General features: G+C 39.8%; 1 pseudogene; it reads left to right on the plus strand.

The window, feature by feature from the left end:
• The first annotated feature begins 1915 nt into the window (after positions 1 to 1915).
• Positions 1916 to 2045, plus strand: LOC112428706 (U2 spliceosomal RNA; annotated as a pseudogene).
• The last annotated feature ends 9259 nt before the right edge of the window (positions 2046 to 11304 follow it).

An 11304-nucleotide genomic window follows, 5' to 3' on the forward strand; every position in this document is an offset into this window, starting at 1 on the left:
GTCGAAGAACACAATCTGTAGGATTTCATTCCTTTGATATTTGTTAAGGTTTGATTATGTCTCAGCATGTGGTGTATCTGGGGGAAATGTTCAATGTGTACTTGAGAAGAATGTGCTTTCTGCACTTGTTTATAATATCTAAAACAAAAGAGTGATTATCTTCTAGGTTATATAAAAACTCATGCAAATCAATAAAAAAAAAAACGCCACAGGAAACCCTATAGAAAAAAAAATAGCATCGGAAAAGAACAAGTTATTCACAGAAGCAAAAGCCCAAAATAGAAGAGATACTCAAATTTATTAGTAATCAGAGGAATGCAATCACAAGATACCACTTTTACACATGGACGTCAGAATGGCAAAAATTAGATAGGCAAAACCAAATGTTAGTGTTTATCACAGAGAACTCACAAAGGTTTTTAGGAGGAAATGTACAAGGACCTTTATCTGAGTGGTGGGCTTTATCTGAGTGGTGGGAAAGTGAGGGCAACCTAGGTATTCATTATCACAAATGGAGAAGAACCTTATGATGGCTGCTCACTCTGGCAAGATTGGTTAGTGGCTCAATCTATCTCCTTTTCTTCCAAGACACACAAATAGACTACATTTTTCAGTCTTCATTGCAGTTAGGCACAGCCATTTGACTGAGGTCTAGTCAAAGAATATGAATGGAAATGATGTTGCTATTCCAGGCCCATGAAAACCTCTCACACAAGATATTTATGCCTTTCACCTTCTGCCAGTGCAATGCAGGTGGATGTGACCATCTTGGAAGCCGTGTTAAAGAAGGCAGAGCCACAAGATAGATGCAGCCAGGTTCTCTAAATCACCACTGGGGAGAAACCTACACACCAATGAGGAATACCCATTTTTTGGATTTCAAGAGCAAGAAATAAACTTCACTTGTGTTCAGCATTATGTGCTTTGGGGTTTGTTTATTACAGCAACTAGTGTCGCTGCAACTAATATGTAGTACACTATGAAAATACAATGCTGGAGAAAGAAGTGATGGAATAGATATGCATAAAACACCATTGATGGGCCTCACAACATAGGGTTAAGTGCAAAAGTGGGGAAACAGAATGAGATTTATAACTAGATTCTATTCATTAAATAGCATATACAAACAATATAATAATACATGTTTTCTAAGGATACATGCAATGTATATATTTAAGGATGTATAACAAATGCTTTAGAATGGGTATGTATGGGCCAGGTGCGGTGGCTCATACCTGTAATCCCAGCACTTTGAGAAACTGAGGCAGATGGATCACCTGAGTTTGGGAGTTCAAGACCAGCCTGGCCAACATGCTGAAACCCTGTCTCTACTACAAATACAAAAAATTAGCCAGGCGTAGTGGTGGGCGCCTGTAAACCCAACTAATCAGGAGGCTGAGGCAGGAGCATCACTTGAACCTGGGAGCCAGCTGTTGCAGTAAGCCGTGATCATGCCACTGCACTCTCCAGCCTGGGAGACAGAGCAAGACTCCATCTCAAAAAAAAAAAAAAAAAAAAAAAAGAATAAATATGTATGGTAGGAATCAGAGAAGGGAGAAAAAAGAAAAATTTCAAGAGAACAATTGTACTAACCTGTGAGGACAATAAACTATGAACTGAGAAATGCGATTAATTAATTTTCTCCACCTGATGACCTGAGTACAATTTTGAAAAATACAACAAATAATTTAAGAATTGAATAGAACCAGCAAACAAGTGTATGAAAATAATCTGAACATTTTTAGGAATCAAACAAATATAAATCCATATAACAATAAGATAACAGTTGCAACAGCAAATTAGCAAGTATTTTTTAAAATATTAATATCCAGTGTTACAGAGTTTGGTAAAATAGGACTCCTCATATTCGGCTGAAAGGTGTGGAAATTGGTAAAATTATTTAGGAAAGCAATTGATCGCTTCTCAGCCTTTTGGCTAAGATCAAGTGTGGGAAAGCAATTGATAATATTTATGAATATATATTCATAATATATTTATGAATATACATTATGAAGGTTTATACCTTTTGTCTTAGTGATTCAATTTCTTGGAATCTAGCTAATGATATAACCTCAACAATCTTGATAATAGAACCATCAAAATAGTTTTTATAAAGATTGTATAATATAATGTGAAAATTATTGTGATACACTATTAAGTTTTTAAAAAGCAGAAAATAAAAGCAAATATTATAAGTAATAATTAATATATATTTGGCTACAAATATGTAAAAATAAACAAACCCCACATTCAGGAGTATAAGATTTACACCCTACCCACAGTAAAATTACAGTATAGAAAGGACAGACAGCAAAAATAGGTCTCCACTTTTATGAGACAGGAGATTTCAGCTAAGAAGTTGGTATTGTTGACTGAGGACTAAGACCACTTGGGTCAACATGACACAGTCTTCTAGGAAATTCTTGCCCAGGAAGATAACGTGGTAAACCAACATTTGTTGTTTGCTTCAAGAAATTAACATATTGGGGAAAACAGTTTGCTCATCTGGCCAAAGAACTCTCCTGTCAGGATAACAGACTGCTCAAATAGGCAAAAAGCTCCCGTATATGATAGTTTATTTATCAAGGCTTGCGTGGAGACCTTTACTTCGCTGTGTCTACTAATCCTAACTCTTCTAAATGTTAGAAACTGTGCATAATTCCCATCAGTTTCTTTCTTTGTAAGACCATCTTAAACCATTTGAGCCCAGACCCCCCAAATCCTACAAATATCCATTCTCGAAATCTCCCTCTGACATACTACTAATTCTCTATCAAGGTAGTGTTCTTCCTTTCTGCAGTAAGGCTAATACAACTTATGCCCTACCCACTTACTTTAAAAGTAAGTACTAAAATAAGTACTCAGACTTACTTTGCTTGGTCAACAGGTTTTTCTGTTACCCCGGAGGCGGAGGTTGCAGTAAGCCGGGATCGTGACACTGCACTCCAGCCTGGGGGACCCTGTCTCAAAAAAAAAAAATTAAATTAAATTAAAATGTTAAAGACCTAAGTAAATGGAGGGATAGTTAACATGTATACTTTGGAAGACACAATATTGTAAAAATGTCAGTTCTTCCCAAATTATTCGTTGGGTTCAATGCAATGTCACTCAAAATCCTATTTTTTTTTTCTTTTGGTAGAAGTAAAAAAGCTCAGTAGAATTTATATGGAAATTACAAAGAATGAAGAATAGCAAAGACAATCTTGAGAAGGAAGAAGAACATAGAGGATACACACTATAGAGAGAAAATATTTATGTTATATATAATTTATTTATATAATATATAATAATATAAATATTTATTTTATATGTGTGTGAGTGTTGTGTATCCAACAAAGGACTCAGATCCAAAATATATAAAGAACTCCGACAAATCACTATGAAAAAGTCTGCCAAGGGGGAAAATGAACAAGAGACTTGTACAATCACTTTCCCAAAGAGTATATTCAAATGCTCAATAGGCATATTTTAAAAAAGAGTTTAGTATTATTAGTCATCAGGGAAGTACACATTAAGACAACGCTGAGATACTGATGTCCACTTGCTGGAGTGTCTAACTTTAAAAAACTGATCATAACAATTCTCATACATTGCTGGTGGGAATAGAAATTGATGCGGCTACTTTGGAAAAGTGGTGCCCACCAGTGAAAAAGATGCATACTCTATTATCCAGCAATTCTTCTCCTATGTATATACCCAACAGAAATGAGTGCATATGTATACCAAAAAGCATATACTAGGGTGTTTATAGCAGCCCTGTTGGTAATAGTCCCAAACTGGAAAAACTCAAATGTCCATGACCAGTAGAATGGATAAATTGTTGCTATATTCATACATTAGAATGTTCTACTATTATGTATTTGTATACATCAAAAAGAGAATGAATGCCCTTTACATGCAACAACATGATGAATGTCCAGACATCATCTTGAGCAGAATAAGCCAGACACAAAACAGTCACTACTGTACTGATTCCATTTATATAAAGTTCAAAAGAAGGCAAGAGAGTTTACCTTTTGTGGGGAGTATTGACTGCTTGACTGGAAGGAGATAAGGAAGAAGCTTCTAGTATTCTGGAAATGTTTTCTGTTTTTGTTTTTGTTTTGTTTTGTTTTTAAAGACCGGATCCCTCTCTATCACCTAGGCTGGAATGCAATGGCATGTTCACAGCTCACTGCAGCCTCAAACTCCTGAGTTCAAGTGATCCTCCAGCCTCAACCTCCCAAGTAGCTGGGATTACAGGTAAACACCACTACACCCAGCTCTATTCTTTTTTTTTTTTTTTTTCCCTGCAGACACCACAGTGATTTACAACTCTGTTCTTGACTTCGGGTGTTGGTTCCATGGGGATAACTCATTGTTGAAATCCATCAAGTTTAGTATACTTAATGTTTACACACTTTACTATATGTAAGTTATACATCAACAAAATGTTTACCAAAAAATCCAATAAGTAAACCTTTTCTTTCATATTTAGGGATGTTCACTTACTGATCATTCATTGTGCTGTGCATATTCCACCCATATGCAATACTTGAATAATTAAATTTTTTTTAAAAATATATCTTTCTGTTGATCCTGCTAGCTAGTGGCCTTTTTCCCCTTCTTTTTTAAATATCAAAATTCCTAAAGAGAACTGTCTGGATTCATTGTTTCCAATTACTCTCCTCTCAGTCATTCCTTTTTTTTTGCAAGTGAATTTTTTTTATTATTTGGAAAGGTTCAAACATACACAAAAGAAGAGAAAACTGTAGAGTACACGTCACCCAGATTTGACAATCATAAATTCATAGTCAGTCATGGTTCATCCATACCCCATCCCACACACACTCCCATTCTATTATTTTGAAGCAAATCCCAGACATTGCATTATTTCATTAATAATTATTTTAGTCTATATCTTTCAATAATATATAACCAAAATATCATCATATCTAAGCAAAGTATCTTCCAATATACCTATTCAGTGTTCCAAAATACTGTCATTATATCTAAAAAATTAACAGCAATTCCTTAATATTTGTAAATATTCAATCAGGGTTCAAATCTCTGTCTCATAAATGATAGCTTGTGCTATACATTTTTTAAAACTATCATATTGTGAAAGAGCAAAAAGTTTGAAAACATACAGTGTTGGTCAAACTGTGTAAAGTGATTTAACCTCTGTGGAGAGCAATTTGGTAATATTTATTAAATTATAAAATGCACATTGCCTTTGACCTAACAGTTTTACTTTAAAAAAATTTGTCCTGTGGATACATTCATACATGTGAAAAGTGGGTTATGGGGTAAGGTGGTACATGCCTGTAATCCCAGCACTTTGAGATCACTCCAGTTAAGGAACTTGAAACCAGCCTGAGCAACATGATGAAATGCCATCTCTTCAAAACGTACAAAAATTAGTCAGGCATGATGGTGAGTGCCTGTAGTCCCAGCTACTTGAGAGGCTGAGGTAGGAGGATTGCTTGAGCCTGGGAGGCAGAAGTTGCAGGGAACCAAGATCGTGCCATTGCACTCCAACCTGAGCGACAGAAATTAAAACTTTTTTCAACCACTTAAAAACGAAAAATTATTCTTAACCTGCAGGTCAGACAAAAACAAGTGGTGGATCAGATTTGGTACCTGGGTTGTAGTCTGCTAATCCCTGATTTAGGGTAACTACTCACAAGATATTTGTAAAGTAAAAGAAAACAAAAGATTGGAAAACACCGAAATTTCTATCAAACGAGGATAAACAAATTTTAAAACTTTCAAACAAAGGAACATTGAATAGTTATGTAAAAGAATGGGTTAGTTCTGTGTTGGTAATGAAAGGGAGGAATCTCCATACGGAGGGGTTGGGGAACGAAAGGGAAAAAAATACAGTAGGTATATGATACTGCAATATTTTATAACTATATGAAAATATTGTTAAACTAAATATAAATATATGTGTTCATAGATGCACAGAATTTGTCAGTACAAATATAGAACAAATTGATAGCAGGAGTGACTTCTGGAGAAAGCAGTTAGGTGCTAGAAGACAGGGATGTGAGGAAGACTTAAGGTTTTTTGCTGTCTTCGTTTTGTGTTTTTTAAAATATATGTATAGACAGCAATATTTTATTGAATGAGAGTGCTCCTTGCAGACCAGTGCTAACTCACAGGCAGTGGAACCCCAAGTCAGCCTCTCAGTTTTTACTCTATATTCTTGTGTACCCCTTTTCAGGCTTCTTTTTGTAGTACAATGCCTATAACATAAAATTTACCATTGTAATCATTAGAAGTATCCCATTCAGTGACATTCAGTACATTTACAAAGTTATGTCATTATCACAATTATCTAGCTCCAGAACATTCTCATCACCCCAAACAGAAACCCTGTACTCATAAATCAGTCACTCCTCTGCCCCCCAGCCACTGGAAACCATTAATCTGCTTTATGTCTCTATGATTTGTCTATTCTGTATATTGCATATAAATGGAATCATACATTGTGTGGTCTTTTGTGTCTGGCTTCATTTAGCAAAATATTTTCAAGGTTTTTAAGGTTCATCCATGTTGTATCCTGCATCAGTACTTCATTACTTTTGGTAGCTAAATAATATTCCATTGTATGGCTATACCACACTTTGCTGATCCATTCATCTATTGATGAACATTTGGGTTGTTTCTACCTCTTAGCTATTGCAAATAAAGTTGCTATGAACATTTGTGTACAAGTTTTTGCTTGAGCTCGTTATTATTTTTGTTATATACCAAGGAGCAGCATTGGTAGGTCACATGTAAATTTTATGTTTAACTTGTGGAAAGCGACTGGGCACAGTGGCTCACCCCTGTAATGCCAGCACTTTGGGAGGCCAACGCGGGTGGATCGCTTGCGGTCAGGAGTTCAAAACCAGTCTGGCCAACATGGTGAAACCCCCTCTCTACTAAAAATACAAAAATTAGCCAGGCATGTTGGCACACATCTGTAATCCCAGCTACTTGGGAGGCTGAGGCAGGAGAATCGCTTGAATCTGGGAGGTGGAGGCTGCAGTGAGCCAAGATTGTGCCACTGCACTCCAGCCTGGACAACAGAGCAAGACTTCGTCTCAAAAAAAAAAAAAAAAAAAAAAAAAAAACCTTGTGGAAAGCCACCAAACTGTTTGCTATATATGTGTGCCTTTTAAATTGTATATAGAAGCCCCCCTTATCCTTGGGGGACATGTTTCAAAATCCTCAGTGGATGCTTAAAACCTTGGATAGTACTGAACCCTATGTATAGTATGTTTGTTCATCTCAAAACAAAGATGGGTACCAAATGACAAACAGGCTGGTAGCACATACAACATGGATACTCTGGACAAAGGGATGATTCACATCCCAGACAGAGAAAGCAGGATAGTAAGAGATTTCTTCATCCTACTCAGAATGGCACAAAATTTAAACTTATGAATTGTTTATTTCTGGAACTTTCCATGTCATATTTTCAGATGGCAGTTGACTGCCGGTAACCAAAACCACAGAAAGTGAAATCACAGATAATGGGGGACTACTGTACTGTGTACATGTCCTACCTATTCAATAATAAATTTTAGAATATCTCTCTGAGATTTTAGAATAATCTTTCTTTCTTTGAAGATTAAGGCCAGGTGTGGTGGCTCACGCCTATAATCCCAACACTCTGGGAGGCTGAGGCAGGAGGGCTGCTTGAGCCCAGGTGTTGGAGAGTGGCCTGGGCAACATGGCAAAACCTCGTCTCTACAAAAAATACAAAAAAATTAGCCAGGCATGGTGGCGTGTGCCTGTAGTCCCAGCTACTTGGGAAGCTGAGGTGGGAGGATCGCTTGAACCCAGAAGGTTGAGGTTGCAGTGAGCCATGATCACACCACTGCACTCCAGACTAGGCAACAGAATGAGATCCTGCCTCAAAAAAAAAAAAAAAGATTAAAAAGTACATTAAATGGTAATACACAAGTTATGACTTTTACAATCTACTTTACCATCTAGTATGGGGTCTAATATTACTATGCTATTATATGTTATGTCTCTGTCTCTGACTCCTTGGGATATAATATGTACAAATAATTTCATCATGTTTCACTAAAGAAGTTAAGTGGATATGTAGTTGACATGTAATAAAGTTATAGAATGAAACTTTTTTGAAAAACACTACAAATGTTTCTCAACTTAGGATGGGACTATGTTTCAATAAACCCATTGTAAGTTGAAAATATGCAAGTTGAAAATGCATTTAATACACTTAACCTACTGAACATCACAGCTTAGCCCAGCCTACCTTAACCATGCTCAGAATACTGACATTAGTCTACAGTTGCGCACAATCATCTGGCAACACAGTCCACTGTAGAGTATCAGGTGTCTACTCTCATGATCGAGTGGCTGCCTGGGAGCTGGGGCTCGCTGGTGCTGCCCAGCATGGGAGAGTGTCCTACCACATATGCCAGTACCATAGCCTGGGAAAAGAGCAGAACTTAAAACCCGAAGTACAGTTTCTACTGAATGTGTATTGCTTTTGTACTATTATAAAGTGGAAAAATCCCAGGTCAAGCTATCATAAGTCAGGAACCATCTGTATTTATCACCACGTTTATGCCACATGAAGCCAGCCTTATTTTAGAAACAAACTGCATTAGGAGATACCATAGCATAGTGGTTGCATGCTCTGACTTGAAACAGACCTGTATTCAAATCTGGATTCTGCCACTTCCTACTTGTGTGACTTCATGCATATATTTTAACTACTTTGTCTCTATTTCCTCAATGATAATGAGGAAATAGAGCAAGTATTTTATAATCCATGCAAAACATTGTACTCAATAGATGTTTAAAAGATTTTTTGTGGGGGCCGGGCATGGTGGCTCATGCCTGTAATCCCAACACTTTGGGAGACTGAGGCGGGCAGATAGCTTGAGCCCAGGAGTTCGAGGATCAGCCTACGCAAAATGGCAAAACCCTGTCTCTACAAACAAACAAACAAACAAACAAAAAACCTAGCTGGGCGTGGTGGTAAGCACCTGTAGTCCCAGCTACTCAAGAGGCTGAGGTGAGAGGGTCACCTGAGCCCTGGAGGGCGAGGCTGCACTGAGCTGTAATCCCTCCAGCTGGGCAACAAACTGAGACACTGTCTTAAAAAAAAAAAAAAAAAGTTTTTTAAGCAGTAGTCACCTTATGTATGGTAACCAGACCAACATAATTCTGGAGAATCTAATGATTTGACAAAGTTGCCCCCTCCTTCCTGTTATCTCAATAACTGAGGTTCCCGGAGACAGTAGTCGGATTTGCAGAAACTAACATACCTCCCGGGAGGAGAAAGATTAAGATACACTTTCTTTCCTTTTAAAGTCTGTGGTAGATTGAAAAAATTGCCACAAATTTTCTCCATCTATGTACATGAGCCCCTTAACAATGTAACTCTGTAGCTTCTTTCATCAAGAGATGGAATCTATTTGTCCACCCTTTGAGGCTGAGCTTGGCCCTGTGACTTGTGCCGGCCAATGGAACTTGGGGAGTATGACTTTAAAGCAGAGGTATGAAGAGCTCTTGCACACCAGGGCTTCCCCTCTTGTTGCTCTTTGGAGACTGCAGAGTGAGGCACCCAGGGCTGCCTAGTGGAGCCTAAGAGACCGCACAGAGCAGAGAGTTGGGCTTTACTAGAGTGGGCCAGATGGGTATTGTGAATGGAGACGTGGCAAGGGAGTTCAGGGTGTATCCACAGGAATGACCATAACAGTGGACAATGAAATTTAAGCCGGAAAGGAGGGAAGCCAGGAGATACACACACACACACACACACACACATATATATATCCAGAGAAAAGGTGGTAAGATCAATTAATTGTAGGTCCTATTGGAATCAAAGGGTTGCTGGACTTGTGGTTCTGGACAACGCAAAAGTAGTGGTCAGAGCCTAGAGTGCTTGAAATTTAGATTATGGAAGCAGGACTGGCTACATAATTTGTGGGCCCAGTGCAAAATCAGGATGCCTTATTCAAAAGGCAAGTAAAAGCTTTTACCTAGATTCTAGCCTTCTCTCTCTGGACTTTTTGTGCTTTTTATATGCTACTTATGAAAATGTCTAAATAAAGAAAAAATACAATTTTAAATTATTAGCACGAATTTTACCATTTATCTTCATATTGTGCAATGTGGAATCACCGAGTTACCCAATTCGTATGTTACGTCTTGTCCCCAGAGGCTGCTCTGACTAGCCAGAAGAGACAAACAGCACAACAAAGACTCAGGAAGGTTGGAAGCAGGGAAAGAGGATCCTCCCTCCCCCCGCCGCCCCTCCCCCAAGCTCGGAGCCAGAGGCGGGCGCGCTCCCTCGCGCACGCGGATACTCTGGGGCCGGCGCAGGCCCTCAGCGACGCCGGGCGCGTGCGTTCCGCTGCCTGTAGCCCTTGGGCACCGCTGCCGTGCGCTCCCTGGCGGGGAGAGGCCTGCAGAAGTCTGACCAGGTGTCCCTCCCCGTGGGCCCGCGGCCCAACCCCATGGCACCAGGCAGCCCCCAGCGGTATTGCGACCTCTGCGTCAGTCGCGCTCAGTCCCTAGATCCAGGTGGGCCGGGGAAGCCCGGGGAAGGGATGCGTGACCATCAGCATACCCCGCCCTACCACACGGCGGGACGCGCACCCTGACCCTCCCCGGAGCCTAGCCCAGGACCTTGCCTGGGGGGAAAATGGCAGCTGTTGCCGGGCAGGAGCGGCGAGCGAGAGGCAGGCCCCAGCCAGAGACACTGGGAGTCATCCCTAGGAGGGAGGGAGGCGGGGCGGGCTTGACCCGAGCCTTCAAGCCCCTGGCGCAGTCTCCATTGTCCTGTGAGACTTCGCTTAGAAAACTCAAATTCAAAGGTAAAAGTAAGGGTTTCAAGGCAATGAGAGCAGAGCGTTAAACCAAGGGCGAGGCCCTTCTGAACGTGGGGCCCTGTGCGACTGCACTGCCCACACCCCTGAAGCCAGCCCCGTGTGTAGGGATCGCAAAGACAGTATTGTAATAACTAATACTGTGATACACGACTGCTGTAATACACAAGTACTGTATTGGTAATAACGTCTAGAGCAGTGCTTCCCAACAGAAATACAATGCGAGCCACATATGTAATTTTAAATTTTCTAGTAACCACATTTTAAAAAGGGAAAAAGGGCTGGGCACCGTAGCTCACGCCTGTAATCCTAGCACTTTGGGAGGCAGAGGCAGGCAGATCGCTTGAGGTCGGGAGTTTGCAACCAGCTTGGCCAACGTGGTGAAACCCCGCCTCTACTAAAAATACAAAAAATTAACTGGGTGTGGTGGCGCATGCCTGTAATCTCAGCTACATGG

This window comes from Macaca nemestrina, chromosome 7, assembly GCF_043159975.1.
Source record: "Macaca nemestrina isolate mMacNem1 chromosome 7, mMacNem.hap1, whole genome shotgun sequence".
NCBI classification, from domain to species: domain Eukaryota; kingdom Metazoa; phylum Chordata; class Mammalia; order Primates; family Cercopithecidae; genus Macaca; species Macaca nemestrina.